This window comes from Phocoena sinus, chromosome 11, assembly GCF_008692025.1.
Source record: "Phocoena sinus isolate mPhoSin1 chromosome 11, mPhoSin1.pri, whole genome shotgun sequence".
Taxonomy (NCBI): domain Eukaryota; kingdom Metazoa; phylum Chordata; class Mammalia; order Artiodactyla; family Phocoenidae; genus Phocoena; species Phocoena sinus.
The window spans coordinates 57836313-57851567 of record NC_045773.1 but is presented as its reverse complement, the minus strand read 5'-3'; the positions used below and the strand labels follow the sequence as shown (position 1 = coordinate 57851567).

Here is a 15255-nt window from a genome sequence, read left to right as displayed (position 1 = left end):
ATGGTGATGTATGGTAACTGGTCTTATTGTGGTGATCATTCATAATGTATAAAAATATCAATTCACCATGTTGTACACCTGGAACTAATATATTATTGTATGTTGTTTATAATGCAATAAAAATGTTAGATAGCCTGATAGCCCTTTATCAACTAAGGAATTTTACTTTTTACTAAAAACCTTTTCCCCAAAACTCTATGCCCAAATAGCTTCACTGGTGAATTCTACTAATCAAATAAGAAAAAAATGTAATATCAATTCTACACTAAATCTGTCAGAATATTGAAGATAAAGGAACATTTCCCTATCCATGCTATAAGGCCAGCATTACCCTGATACTAAAACCAGAAAAAGACATTAATAGGACACATACATATGATAATCTCAATAGATCCATAAAAAGCATTGACAAAATCCAACACTCATTCTTTCTAAAAATACTTCTATTCCTACTAAAAGTTGGAATAGAAGCAAACATTCTCAAACTTATGAAAGACTTCTATCTAAAAACTGGAGCTAACATTATACTTAATCCTGAAAGACTGAATACTTTCGACCAAGTTAGGAACAAGATAGGATGTCTGCTCTCACCACTTCTATTCAACATTGTGTAGGAGGTTCTGGACAATTCAGTAGGTCAAGCCTATTGAATTAAAGGCATTCAGATTGGAAAGGAAGAAGTAAACTGTCTTTGTTCAAGGACAACGTGATTGGCTTTGAGAAAATCTATTGGAATATTTTTTTAAAAAATCAACTAAAACTAATAAGTTAGCAAGATTCCAAGATACACAATATACATAAGTCATTTTCTATATTCTTGCAAAAACCAATTCAGATATTTAACTTAGGAAACCATATTTTTTATAATAGTAGCATAAATTAAAAATACTTCGGACTAAATCTGAGTAAAATCTTGAAGGAGCTGTATATTGAAAATTACATTGCTCAGAGAAATTAAGGAAAACATAAATAAATCAAAAAAATATACAGTGTCTGTGGGTAAAAATACTCAATATTGTTAAGACGTCAATGTCCCAAAAGTGATCTGTAAAATATTAGGCTACTGAGTTATAATTTTTGGACCACGTATATATTATTTTTTAAATATCAACTATATTTAAGTTCCTTCCAGCAATCGACAAAAATTTTTATCTCTGACACTACTGAACTTTAAGGATGAAGACACAAAGAGCTAATTTATATTAAATAGACAGTAACAAATAATCCATTTTAATATATATAACATTATAGTTATTGAAGATGCTGATTTATAGTGGTATTTATTTTCAGTTGTTGTAACCATGATGTTTCTAGTGGAACTGAGCACTAGACTTATATAGATTCATTTTTAGGATTAATAAGTACTAGAATAAAATCATGTCTTTTCATAACTTGCAGTAGAGAAGTTTTAATATCATATTTGTAAGAAGTAAATTGATGTATTAAAAGTAGCTATGGGGCTTCCCTGGTGGCGCAGTGGTTGAGAGTCCGCCTGCCGATGCAGGGGACACGGGTTCGTGCCCCGGTCCGGGAGGATCCCACGTGCCGTGGGGCGGCTGGGCCCGTGGGCCATGTCCACTGGGCCTGCATGTCCGGAGCCTGTGCTCCGCAATGGGAGAGGCCACAGCAGTGAGAGGCCCGCGTACCACAAAAAAAAAAAAAAAAAAAAAAGCTATGATTTTGCCCTATATAATTATATAACTCAAATCAAGTTAATGTTCTGAGCCTTCTAACACTTAGGAAGTGTTTGCTATTTTTCCACTTATTACTTTGTAGAAGAAAAAAATGTTATAATCTATACAAAGCAGATTTGAATACTGATTTTTACGGATTTTCCTTCTGGTAAAAAAAAAAAATCCCATTTGATAGTGATTTTTCAGTTTGTGCCACTCATGTTGCTAAATAGAGATACCACTTATCAGAATATAACATTTTTCTATGACATTTCCTCTCATTAGTTTCTATTTCAGAGTTTTTTAAGAGGTAGTTCCCAGACAATAAATGGGTAGTTTTTTTTCCCCCTTATATAACAGTCTTGTTTGAATTCTGAGGATTGTGGAAGAAGATTTTAAAATTCCATTTCAGATTTACATTTCCACTATGAAATGTTGTGCTCATAGTTAAAACTTTATAATACTTGTTATAGACTATGTCATGTTTTGGTGACAAGTCTTGGGGGATCATTCTTCTTTGTTATGTAATCAGTTTCTGTCTAGAGCAGTTTGTATCCTCCTGTAAGTTTTCAAGGTGCTGCTGACAATCACCACTGTCATGTGACTTTGGGCAGAACTTCTAGGTGTGGTCCATCAACTGCAAGATTAGGGAGAGGCTTTGCTTTTGTGTGCTAGTTTGGTTCATTTGCTGTACCTTATAAAAAAGAAATCAGGGCTTCCCTGGTGGCACAGTGGTTGAGAGTCTGCCTGCCGATGCAGGGGACACGGGTTCATGTCCCGGTCTGGGAAGATCCCACATGCCATGGAGTGGATAGGCCCGTGAGCCATGGCCGCTGAGCCTGTGTGTCTGGAGCCTGTGCTCCATAACTGGAGAGGCCACAACAGTGAGAGGCCCGCGTACCGTAAAAAATCAGTGTTAGAAAGTGAGATGAGATTAGAGAATGAAAATTATTTTATAGAAAAAAACAGGTAAATTGGTTCCACCAATATACAGTTGTTTTCATGTGATTGTTTTGTTGTGATTTGTTGAATATTTCTTACTGCGACAAATTCTTTCAAGTAGTAAAATGTGAGTAAGAGAAAGGAAGGTTCTACTCTGAATTCATATAGTGTTGGGGTCAGAGACACTGCCTTAGACCAAGGCTGACATTTACTGAGAACACACTTCTGGCCACCGTTTATGGCCAGAGTGTCTGGATTACTCAGTTTCCAGGAGCATTTGGTGAGGACACATCACTGATTGCTCATTACCCATGCTCTACTGGCCCTTAAGTACTTTAAATGTTGCTCTTGATCAGACATTCCCTGTTAGGTATAATATATATGTTTATAGTGTGAACATTCTATATATATAATTATATGTAAATATATATCTTCTTCTCACCCAGGTAGTTTATTGGGCCTTTGCCAAAGCCAAAGTATTTTCTAAACCCTTAGTATGTAGGCAACAATATGTTCAATGCTCTTATATTTCTGCTAGTATGACCAGGAGTAAATTTTCTACAGCAGTACGTGGATGCCAATAACTGAGCCTCCCAAATTATTTCCAGAAATTATTAATGTGATGAAATGTTTAAAAATGGTTGAATTTGATCACCTCTACTTCATTCTACCATTAAATATACCCTTGGGTTGTAAGTTGAAATTCCTCAATATAAGCCAGTAGAACCACTGGAAACTAAAATATCTTGGGGGGAGGGAGGGAAGGGGGAAAGAAAAGATCCTTTTTGAGAAAGACTCTTGAGTTATCACTATTTTTGTTCTTCCTCTCTGGGTCTGGCTATTTATATTAATGATTGACTTACAGACATAATTGAAAGTCTAAACCTGATTGAGGGGTGACCGCCTTGGGGGACCTCGGCTAATGACTAAGCATAAATGGCACTGTCAACCTTTGCTGCCACAGGAATGAAATCATTGAAATCATCAGAGCAAGAGAGAAAGCCTAACACAGTTAAGCCTGTGTGATTCAAGAGGGTAGGCGGAGGGGGGAGGGACAGATTGGGAGTTTGGGATTGACATGTACCCACTGCTATATTTAAAATAGATAACCGACAAGCACCCACTGTATAGCACAGGGCACTCTCCTCAGTACTCTGTAATAACCTAACTGGGAAAAGAATTTGAAAAATAATAGATACATGTATATGTATAACTGAATCCAATATAAAATAAAAATTTAGAAAAAGAGGGAATGCTAATTGTACTTGCCTTAAGAGAAACTCAGAAATGACATGAAATCCATCTAATTTTCTGACCTATGGATAATAGTTCTGGCTGCCATCAGGAGGGTTGAAAAATATAAAGGCTTTCCCTATGTTTTCAAGCATTTTAAAACTAGATGGAACTGATGTTTTTGCCATCTGTGTGGGCTCCTTTGTGTGTGTCTCAGTACCTGACCATGAAGCTGGAGGTGTGGCAGGTGAGTGGGGACACAAAGCTTTCTAGGTTTTGTCTGCAGCTCTGGAAATTGTCACTGCATTAGAAGGGAGATCACAGGACCTTTGGATGAAAGACTGATTATGAACTATCCTGATTTTCATAAGATATTTTTACCAGAAGAATATGGACTACATAGTGCTGGTTAAAATAAAATGGGGCAGGGTGTGAAAACACTGCAACCAACATAATCCACGTGCCCAAGCCTGCACCACTTTTTCTTTACATCTTGCAAAGCTAAGTGGACCAAGATGTGGGTTCTAGGTGAACTCTAGAGATTTCAAGTTGTGTGACTTTAAAAATATTTTTTAACCCACTAGGCCTCAGTGACTTTGTATTCATCCAATTGCATAAACAGTACAATTTTCTAACTCTGTAATGTTTTCATAGGCATTCCATGTGTGTATTAATCTATAATTTTAGCAGCTTTAAATATCATTGAACTAGTTATATAATAATTATTCAATTATTCAGAAAACGGAAAAGAATCACTTAATTGTGCCCTTGCTGAGTCTGTGTCCAGCATAGTCAACCCTGGTGCGTCTCATGGCTATGATGATGTGTCGTCATAAACATTTCTAGCCTTCGTGGAGTACATTCTAGGTGTGTTCTGCTAAAACAGAAATTCACAGTAAGAAAACCGAGATTGGGAGACTAAAGGAGAGTAGGTTTGCAGATACATCTTTGTGTATTATTAAGAATCTTCCTAAATGAAACCAGATTCTCATTATTTTCTTGTACCATGTGATTTATATAATTCATTAAACGTATGACAGTTTTATGACCAGCTACCAAAAATAGTTACATTCAAATGAAAATATTTCATGTATTGTATGACTAGACAGAAGTAAAATTTAAGATTTTTCCATTCAGGAAAGAAGTAATTTTAGAATCCAAATTAAGTACTGAATATCAGTTAAGAATAAGGGATTATTCAGCTCACCTTTGTTATGCTAGTAAAATTAGTTAGATTTCATGTTACATAAATTACAATTTTAGATCTTTCAATTACTATATGAATTAAATTATCTTTTTTTTCCCTTCTATTCTGTCACTCATACTCTCTCTAGCCAATAATATTACAAATGTTCAAAAGGAAACAGTCTAGACATCCAGGAAACTTAACTGTCATATAGTTATTCACAGAACAATTTGGAGCTTGCATTTTGACAAGTTGTAGCTTCTCTTGATAAAATTAAAACCCCAATTAAAAGATTGAATAAAAAAGGCCTAGCAGAAAGAAAACCCCCTTCTATCCCTACAAGGACATGAAGCAAGATCTTCTAGTATATTTATACTTTATTTATGAGAAGCTATAAGGAAGAAATTAAGTATAATTGATCCTTATTAAACATACTGGAAATGAATATATTGAAAACTGGGGAAAAAAAGCTGTATAGAACTCATTGAGAGTGGAGATATCACCTAAGAATTATATGGAAATATAAGTAATACTTATTTTATTAAAGTACATTTGGAATTAGTACACACACCATGCATTTAATCCCATGTTTTAACAGTATTTTCTTTAAAGTATTAATCATCAGTTTCATTTATATCTCACTGCAACAATCCACTTATTTTTCCAGATCTTTCAATCGAAACTCGGTAGTGCGGCTCTGGGCCCACATGACAGCTCTGTAACCTGGGCAGTAGGCCAGCCATGGAGTCCTTTATTCCTTCTCATGGGACGTGCTGTCTCCCTGGGCTGCTCCTGGTTTTGAAACCTTACTCTGCCACTTGCTGCATCAGTGAGCTTTGGTGGCATCTTTAGTATTTTGTGCTCATGCAAATAGGGGCAGTTCCAGCTTGGTGATACCATGGGAAGGTGTCTGGCGATAAGCAGAGCACTGCCAGCAGAGACTGCCAATCACACTGAGTTACTGTAGGGTGTAGACAAGATAACATTTGTAACAGTGCATAGAACAACGAGGCCCCTGTCATCAGAGACAGGGTAAAAATGATTCCAAGCAGCTCCTTTGGTGGTGACTTTGAACTTCGAACATTGGTTAGAAATGTAATGCGTCTCTTGAATCTCAGAAATATTTTGGTGAGGAAAGAGAAAGACAGATTTTACTGGAGGAGCCTCAGGTGTTTTGTAGGTGTTAAGTATAGGCTAACAGGAGTTTGGCTTCTTGTTGTTAATGTTAACATATTGTTTTAAGACACAGATTGTCAAAATATGACAGGTGGCATGTTGACTCACTCTACACCCTTTTCAAGCCCCTTCTGTCTGGAGGCTGAAAAGCCAACCAGTCTCTCACAGACTCCCTTGCAGCAGCGAGCTCAGTTCCTCCAGTCAGATCCACCCTGGAGCTGGGTGTCGGGGCAGCTGTGGGCAGGAGGTGGATGTCCTGCAGGGGTGGGGTGAGGGCTCTGACCTGGGGGTTGGCTGTGGAAGGGCTCTGGCGATCCCTTGTGAGTGTGGTCAGGGCTGTGTGGTGGACAGCAGTGGCAGTTTCACCAGGAAAGTCCTGCAGTGAGCTGGGCATTGTTCTGGCTGCTTGCTTGTCACTGGGCTAACTGACCCTTCCAGAGAACCAGTGATGTAGCCACCACCTGCTTAAGAACCACTCTGCAGTAAACCATCTGGAATGCTGATAATGAAGCTGCTGAAATTTGCCATCTATATATGTATCTATCTATCAATCATCTATCTATAAATATAGATATGGTCCTACTGACAATTTAAAATTAAGATATGTATGTGATAAAAGTAATTTTCACTCAAAATAAACACTTGATTCTATTATGGCTTTAATTAATTGAAACTATTATTAACATTCACTACATGAGCTATAGCTTTTTAATTAAAATCAAAATTAGAACTCTTTCCTAAACAAACTAATGTTTTAAAAATACTTTCAATTGCTGAATGTTTGGATCATGGTTTTTATTTCTCTTTAAAATAGTTCTACTATGAAATTGATGTTTTAACCTGAATTATCCAGATTATTTAAGTATCTACTTTGAGTTGAAAACTAACCAATATATCTTTAAATGAAAACAATTCATTTTTAAGATACAATATTTTGGCCCCAAATTTTTCCCTTTTTTGCTTCCTTGGTATGCTTTCAACCTGTCCTCCCATCCTAAACCCCATTTCTACACCCCATCATTACAACATTCTTCTTTGGTTAGCTCTATATCTATGCAGATCTGTTTTCTATTTTAGTCCACTACTATTAATCAAATGTTTCATTTGTAATGTTTAAATTAATTCCTTCTAAACTATATTAATGTTATATTTTACAAAACAAGTTTATTACATTAATCTTTAAGTCTATTCCTTAAATACTGTAATAATAACAGTAACTAATGTCTATCATTTGTTTTTTCTGTGTCAGGGACTATGCTATGTGTATATAATCCAGTTTAATCCTCAGAACCCTGTGTGAAATGTTCCTATTACACAACATGTGAAAATTGAGCTTTAGAAAGGTTTAGAAAGTTAGCTAGGGCCACCAACTAGTAAGTGGTAGGACTATACTAATTTTTATAATACTACTACTAAATTATTAATAACATAGATAAATAGGCTTTGCTCCAATTTTAAATTGTACTAAATGCATCATTTTAGTACATCATTTTGTACTAAATGCATAGACAAGAAAGCAAATGGACTAGAAAGCACATCAAGTTGTGATAAGTGCTTATGTAGGTAATGGAAGTCAGGTGATCTGATAAGGATGCTCTATTTAGGGGAAAGGTCTTTAGGAAAGACCTCTCTGAGATTTGGCACTGAAGGGTGAGATACCAGGCTGACTCATAAGAAGGAGTCAGCACCTGAGGGTCAGGAACAGACCATTCCAGGTAGAGGAAGAGCTAAAGCAAAGACCAAAAGGAAGGTACCTACTTGGTGTGTCTGAGACACTTAAGTTTTCCTTGAATGTAGTGGGTAAAGAGGGAAGTGTTACAAGATGAGGTCAGGACATTAGCAAGGCTGAGGTCAAGTAGGATGTTTAAGCCAGAAAGAAGAGTTTGGAGTAGAAATGTTATATGAGCCCAAAGATCTAGGGACAGGTCAGTTCCTTGTTCAAGTCAAGAAACATTTATTAGATGTCATTTTCCATTTTCTTATTTTATGTGAATATCCCCTACCACTTTCTTCCTTTATGTTTATGTAAATATTGTCCTAAATCTGTTGCTACATCATTTTAAATCTGTGCTACTCTTAGAAACAGTTCTAACAACTTTATATTTGCTAAACTCATTTTCTCATAATACATTTGAGAAAGTTTATGAAGGGAATGCAAATAATAAACTAAAACAAATAGTAATAAATAATATATAACTAACATTTACTGAGCACTTAATATGTGTCAGGCATTGCTACAAGTGCTTGGGAAGTCTGTTACCAAATTTAGTCATCACAACAGTCCTAAAACATAATTTCTAATAAAAATAAGAAATCAAGACCAGGAAGCTAAAGGAGCAAGTGTGTGAGCCAAGATTATTATTGGCGTCACTGTCACTGGACCAAATGTGGAACTGAGTATCCAGTAATATATTTGCATAATTCTTCTGGTCAAAAAGCAGAAAACAGTTCTTCAAGGGGGACAAATACTTTCTTAGTACTATATAATAAAAGGATTTTCCCACATGAAGTATTATTTAGGGAGTATTGTAACACCATATTTCATTGATTTTTATCATGCATATTCACATTTCCATATTTCTAATTGATGAATATTACAGTCATGAAAAAGCAAGCAGCAGTCATGATATAGTTGTTATTATCCATGAGCTTCAAAACTTGCAGAATGCCTGTTGGAAGAAAGCCCTGGGGACAGCAACGAAGCAGTCTTTTAGGAAATGCTGAGTCATCAAACGTTCCTGATGGCAATGAGCACACCATGTGGTGGGATAGACACATCGATGGCCCCTGTTCTTCCCCTTCTCTACATGCACTCCCTCTGCGATGTCACTCTGCAGTGCCTTCCCACGGTGGGGGTGTTAGCCTGCCCCCACTTTAGCACTGGGCCCTTGTTTTGACTAGTGGAGAATTAGTGTACATGATGCAAACAGAGGCTTGAAAAGGAGCTGTTCTCTTTTTTTTTGTCTAATTTATTTATTTTTTTAACATCTTTATTTTTATTGGAGTATAATTGCTTTACAATGGTGTGTTAGTTTTTGCTGTATAACAAAGTGAATCAGCTATACATATACATATATCTCCATATCTCCTCCCTCTTGCATCCCCCTCCCACCCTCCATATCCCACCCCTCCAGGTGGTCACAAAGCATGGAGCTGATCTCCCTGTGCTATGCGGCTGCTTCCCACTAGTTATCCATTTTACATTTGGTAGTGTATATATGTCCATGCCACTCTCTCACTTCGTCCCAGCTTACCCTTCCCCCTCTCCGTGTCCTCAAGTCCATTCTCTAGTAGGTCTGCGTCTTTATTCCCGTCCTGCCCCTAGGTTCTTCATGATCTTTTTTTTTTTTTTTAGATTCCATATATGTGTCAGCATACGGTATTTGTTTTTCTCTTTCTGACTTACTTCACTCTGTATGACAGACTCTAGGTCCATCCACCTCACTACAAATAAGAGGAGCTGTTCTCTTACATATACACCATCAATGTGAGAACATTCCTAGTGTAGCCTGAGGGAAGATGAGACATGTGGAGATGACACACACACACCCAAAGCCAATCTCTACCAGCCAGTAGCCAGCTGACCCCAGACATCTAAGTAAACCTAACCAATATCAACCAAGCCAACTAGCCAGCACCCAGCTGAGTACAGATGTACAGGCAGCAAAGGTTTACTGTTGTATGCCTTTGAGTTTTGTGCAGTTTGTTATTCAGCAAAAGCTAATTGATACTTATGGGGAAAAAAACAGATATCAATGATTCCGAGTTGAAAAGTTATTCAGAAAATTCATCTCTGAATGTGAAAACGTTTTGGGAATACCTTAACCACTTTATTTTGTTAATATTGAAAATTTTGCATTTGTTACAAATCTGATTAAAACAAATCTGTCTAAATAAATCTAAAAGGGCTCTGTCAATAATATAAAATAAAAATTCTGAGGAAGAAATAAGCAATGTTTTGAGGTTCAATTGCAGCATTTTTTTCTTTTTTAGTGGTGCATTAAACATAGGTAGGCCTTACAACTGATAGTACTCTTATATTATTATATGTAAGAGTGTGATTGTGTCACATCCTTATATGTTTCTTACCCTGAAAAGCAGGGGCCATCTCATATGTATTATTGGATAATCAGACCTAGCCTTGTGACTAGCACATAATTAAGTGAATAAATATTTTCCATTTGTTTCTAGAGGACAAGAACCTTACTTATCGATTAATTAGCGAGCTCTCCTCATTGTCACTATCCCTTTCCACACGATTGAATGGACTTCAGTGTTAAAGTAAAAAGTTATCAATTATCTCATCTCCTATTAATATTGCAGGATGATATGAGTCATAAGAAGATTTTGGAGATTGACAGAAAAATTAATTTTAATTATTTCAAGATAGTTTATTGGATGTTAAGTTTAATATGAATAGAAATAAATTTACTTTGTATCTGGAAAATCACTAAAAAAGCACTCTACATGAAATGCTTGTTACTGGTTGAATGTCACTAAGCTACATAATTGTTTACTTTCAGTGATTATTTTCATGTGTATTGTGTCATTGCTTTGTAATGTTGATTCTTAGTATAGTATCTGTGTTTGTCAATAGTGTCACTTGATTTTTCATGACAGGTTTAGTCAGTATTGCAGGAAGATAAATCCATTTCCACATGACTTGTTCTGCATTCTAGGTGCTCCTTGAGTTCAGCATCCTGTTATGATCAATTCTAATCATTTCCTTCACACCAGCCTAGTTGCACGTTTTTAGGAGGAACTGTAAATTATCAAAACATTACTTTCCTTATATGCTGGCTTATTATCTAATAATGAGCTCTTGACTGGAAGCCACAAAGTGAAGAACTGCATGGGTAAATCAAAAATACAGAACCTTAAAGTGAGAATCTATAATAACAGGGACAGGTGTATTTTTTTTTGGAACACTGGAGGTGGAGTTAAATACTCCATTTTCTTTGTTTATAGGTTTTTTCTTCATTATTTTTTAGAAGGTGAATTTCAAAAATACAGTTATTTGTGATATGTGCTGTGTAATAGTTTAACAGAACTCATGTATTAATACTTAATGAAAACTAGTAAAAATATTTGTTCATCTTTGTCCTTTGTCATGTCTTCCTATGTGTTGATTTACAATTATCAATCAAATTTTATATATACATTTGTTAATAAAATATTTTTTTTGCATAAGCCTAAGAATCAGCTATATTATATATTAATTTTCAAGAAGGACTTTGATTACTTTTTAAAAGAGGTCTAGGGACTGTTAGATTTAATATAAAGTTAATTGCACATAAGATTAAGAAAACTCTACTTTCTCATTCTATGAGGTCATGAGTTCTATTGTAATGCACAATGATTGATACAATTGATCTGGACTGCTTTTAGGGAAAAATTATGTGAAGTCAAAAGTCTCCAAAATGATAGCTTTGCAGGTGATGGTTTAGGAAGTGATATTCCTGATCTTCCCTGTCCCACTGCTCACCATACCAGGCCTTCCAGACCATTGCAATTCCTGATGTCTCCATTAAGCCTTGTACAGTATTTTACCTACTTTGATTTTTACCTCCTATTCATTTCTGTTCACATAAAGGTACTGTCACATAGTAGTTTCCTTCTTATAATTTTATTTTGTCACTCATTCATTTTACATAATTTTTAAAGTAAAGCTGTAAGCTTCTAGATGACGAAGGTTATGTTTTAGATGTATGTATTATATAGCAACTTGTCAGAAAGAAGCAGCTGTATTTAATGTGTGCAAGAAGAGAGATATATTCCCTTTTTTAGGTTCAGCCTTATGGGATAGGTGGCTGCTAGTCAGAGAATGTTAACTCTGCAGTTTTATTACAGAGGTCTTCCATTTTTATCTATTTTCCCAGGTTGTGAAAAATTATGATAACGAATCTTCAATATTGCGCTTAGGTAATTGTGTAGGCGTATCCTTTAGTCCTTACAAGAATGCGATGAGGTGGGAATCATTGCCCTATTTTACAGAGAAGGAATTTGAGGATTTTTGAAACATTAACTTGTCATATGTCAAGTTATAACTACTGGATGGCAGATCTGGGACTTAAAATCAGGTGTGTTTAAGTGCAGAGGTGTGTTCTTAATCCACTATAAGTCTTGTCAGTATAGCCCTCTATGCTGACACAAAAAGTTTGGTAAATCAGAATGGAAATTCATTACTTTAAACTGGGAAATTTAAACTTTCAAGTGAAGATTTTCTGACAAACTATTATCCTTTAGAGACTTTACACTTTTGTTTGTATTAATCATTAATGTGGTTTTCAGTATCATATTTTGTGTAGCATGTACATTTTATGATTGCATCTGAGGGAAAAGGAAAGTTTCAGCAAAACACTCCGTAGAAGGTAGGCTTGTTTTTATCAGTTTCAATTTTAGGGGCTTAACATTTGATGATTCCTTTCCTAAGTCAGATACCGTGTGCTATTTAGAAATGCAATTCTGCTCTGTATTGATTATAGTTCAAATTCATATACTTGTAATAAAGATAAGGATAACCATAACAGTTAACTATTGAGCACTATTGTAAATTCTGTACACATATTTCTTTTACTCCTCACAAAATTTCTAGTGAGATAGTTACTATAACTGTCCTCATTTCAAATAAGCAAGTTAGTCTAAAATATATAAGGTAAGTTACTCATTCCTTTTAAGCGGAAAAACTGAAGCATTTGACACTTTTTATTATGCCTTGCTAAGGTAAGTGTAATAAAAATCTAGCTAAAAATCTATATTTTATTTGCTTTAGGTGACCCTAAATGTAAGCAATAGTCTTAAATGAGAACTTTTGTGATGAAACACATAGTAAAATTGTATGATATTTCAATCAGAATGTATAATTCTTTCAACTATATCATTTGAAGAGCTCTGTGGCTATTTATAGTCAATGCTTGGCATTTGTTAATGCAAAATTAGGAATTTATTTCTGCCTGGTATTTACTTTTGCAGGTATTCTCTACTGGATTTTGTCATTGCACAGTAGAGTTAGCATGACATATATATTTTAGTTTCATTGTTTCTCCAGCATCAAATATGCTTTTAAGAATATATGAAGACATAACTTGGCAAATTTTTTTTATTTTTAATGTATGATATTAAAGGTTTGACTTAAAGAAAAGCTTCACCATTGATTGAGCATTCAGTTTACAGCCACTAAACATACCTGCAGTGAATTTTTGTTGATATTTCCTAAAGAGTTGAAGAGGTAGTGTGTGTTTGTTCCTTATTAACATAGCTGTATGTTTTAATGGTTTTCTACAGAATGTTAATTATATGTTTCACTTTCTATCTTTGAAAGGTAATAAATAATACAACAAATTAAAAATTCATGAGACCATAAACATACATAAAATGTGGTCTGGGCATCAATTTTCATACAACTGATGAGTTAGGCAGAGAAGAAAATTCATGAATTTTTAAAAAATATGTGAAGTATGTACATGACAAAAAAATTAGAGTTGTAAACAACAAAACAATCTTCCTCTGACTCTTTCAATCTACCAGTCCTGCAGATATAATTATAAAATCTGGACAAAATACTAAAAGAGAAACTATAGTAGTTCCCCCTTATCTGTAGGGGACACACTCCAAGACCCACACTGGAGGCCTGAAACTATACCAAATCCTGTATATACTATGTTTTTTTCCAACACATACATGTCTATGGTAAAGCAGGAACAGTAAGAGGTTAACAACAATAACTAATAATAAAATAGAACAATTACGACAGTATACTGTAAAGAATGTTATGTGAATGTAGTCTCTCTCTCTCTTAAAGTATCTTTTTTTTTTTTACATCTTTATTGGAGTATACTTGCTTTACAATGGTGTGTTACTTTCTGCTTTATAACAAAGTAAATCAGTTATACATATACATATGCTCCCATATCTCTTCCCTCTTGCGTCTCCCTCCCTCCCACCCTCCTTATCCCACCCCTCCACAAAGCACTGAGCTGATCTCCCTGTGCTATGCGGCTGCTTCCCACTAGCTATCTACCTTACGTTTCGTAGTGTATAGATTCCATGCCTCTCTCTTGCCTTGTCACGGCTTACCCTTCCCCTCCCCATATCCTCAAGTCCATTCTCTAGTAGGTCTGTGTCTTTATTCCTGTCTTACCCCTAGGTTCTTCATGACATTTTTTTCCCCATAAATTCCATATATATGTGTTAGCATATGGTATTTGTCTTTCACTTTCTGACTTACTTCACTCACTATGACAGACTCGAGGTCTATCCAACTCATTACAAATAGCTCAATTTCGTTTCGTTTTATGGCTGAGTAATATTCCCTTGTATATATCTGCCACATCTTCTTTATCCATTCATGCGATGATGGACACTTAGGTTGTTTGCATCTCCAGGCTATTGTAAATAGAGCTGCAATGAACATTTTGGTACATGACTCTTTTTGAATTATGGTTTTCTCAGGGTATATGCCCAGTAGTGGGATTGCTGGGTAATATGGTAGTTCTATTTGTAGTTTTGTAAGGAACATCCATACTGTTCTCCATAGTGGCTGTATCAACTTCCATTCCCACCAACAGTGCAAGAGAGATCCCGTTTCTCCACACCCTCTCCAGGATTTATTATTACTAGATTTTTTGATGATGGCCATTCTGACTGGTGTGAGATGATAACTCATTGTAGTTTTGATTTGCATTTCTCTAATGATTAATGATGTTGAGCATTCTTTCATGTGTTTGTTGGCATTCTGTATATCTTCTTTGGAGAAATGTCTATTTAGGTCTTCTGCCCATTTTTGGATTGGGTTGTTTGTTTTTTTGTTATTGAGCTGCATGAGCTGCTTGTAAATTTTGGAGATTAATCCTTTGTCAGTTGCTTCATTTGCAAATATTTTCTCCCATTCTGAGGGTTGTCTTTGGTCTTGGTTATGGATTCCTTTGTTGCGCAAAAGCTTTGAAGTTTCATTAGGTCCCATTTGTTTATTTTTGTTTTTATTTCCATTACTCTAGGAGGTGGGTCAGAAAGGATCTTGCTGTGATTTATGTCATAGAGTGTTCT

The 15255-nt window shown here is 35.5% G+C and overlaps 1 protein-coding gene across 2 annotated transcripts in view; it reads left to right on the top strand.

Moving 5' to 3' along the window:
• The window catches only part of KHDRBS2 (KH RNA binding domain containing, signal transduction associated 2), a 721722-nt gene that overhangs the window by 261092 nt on the left and 445375 nt on the right, over positions 1 to 15255 (top strand). The gene's annotated exons all lie outside the window — the stretch shown is intronic.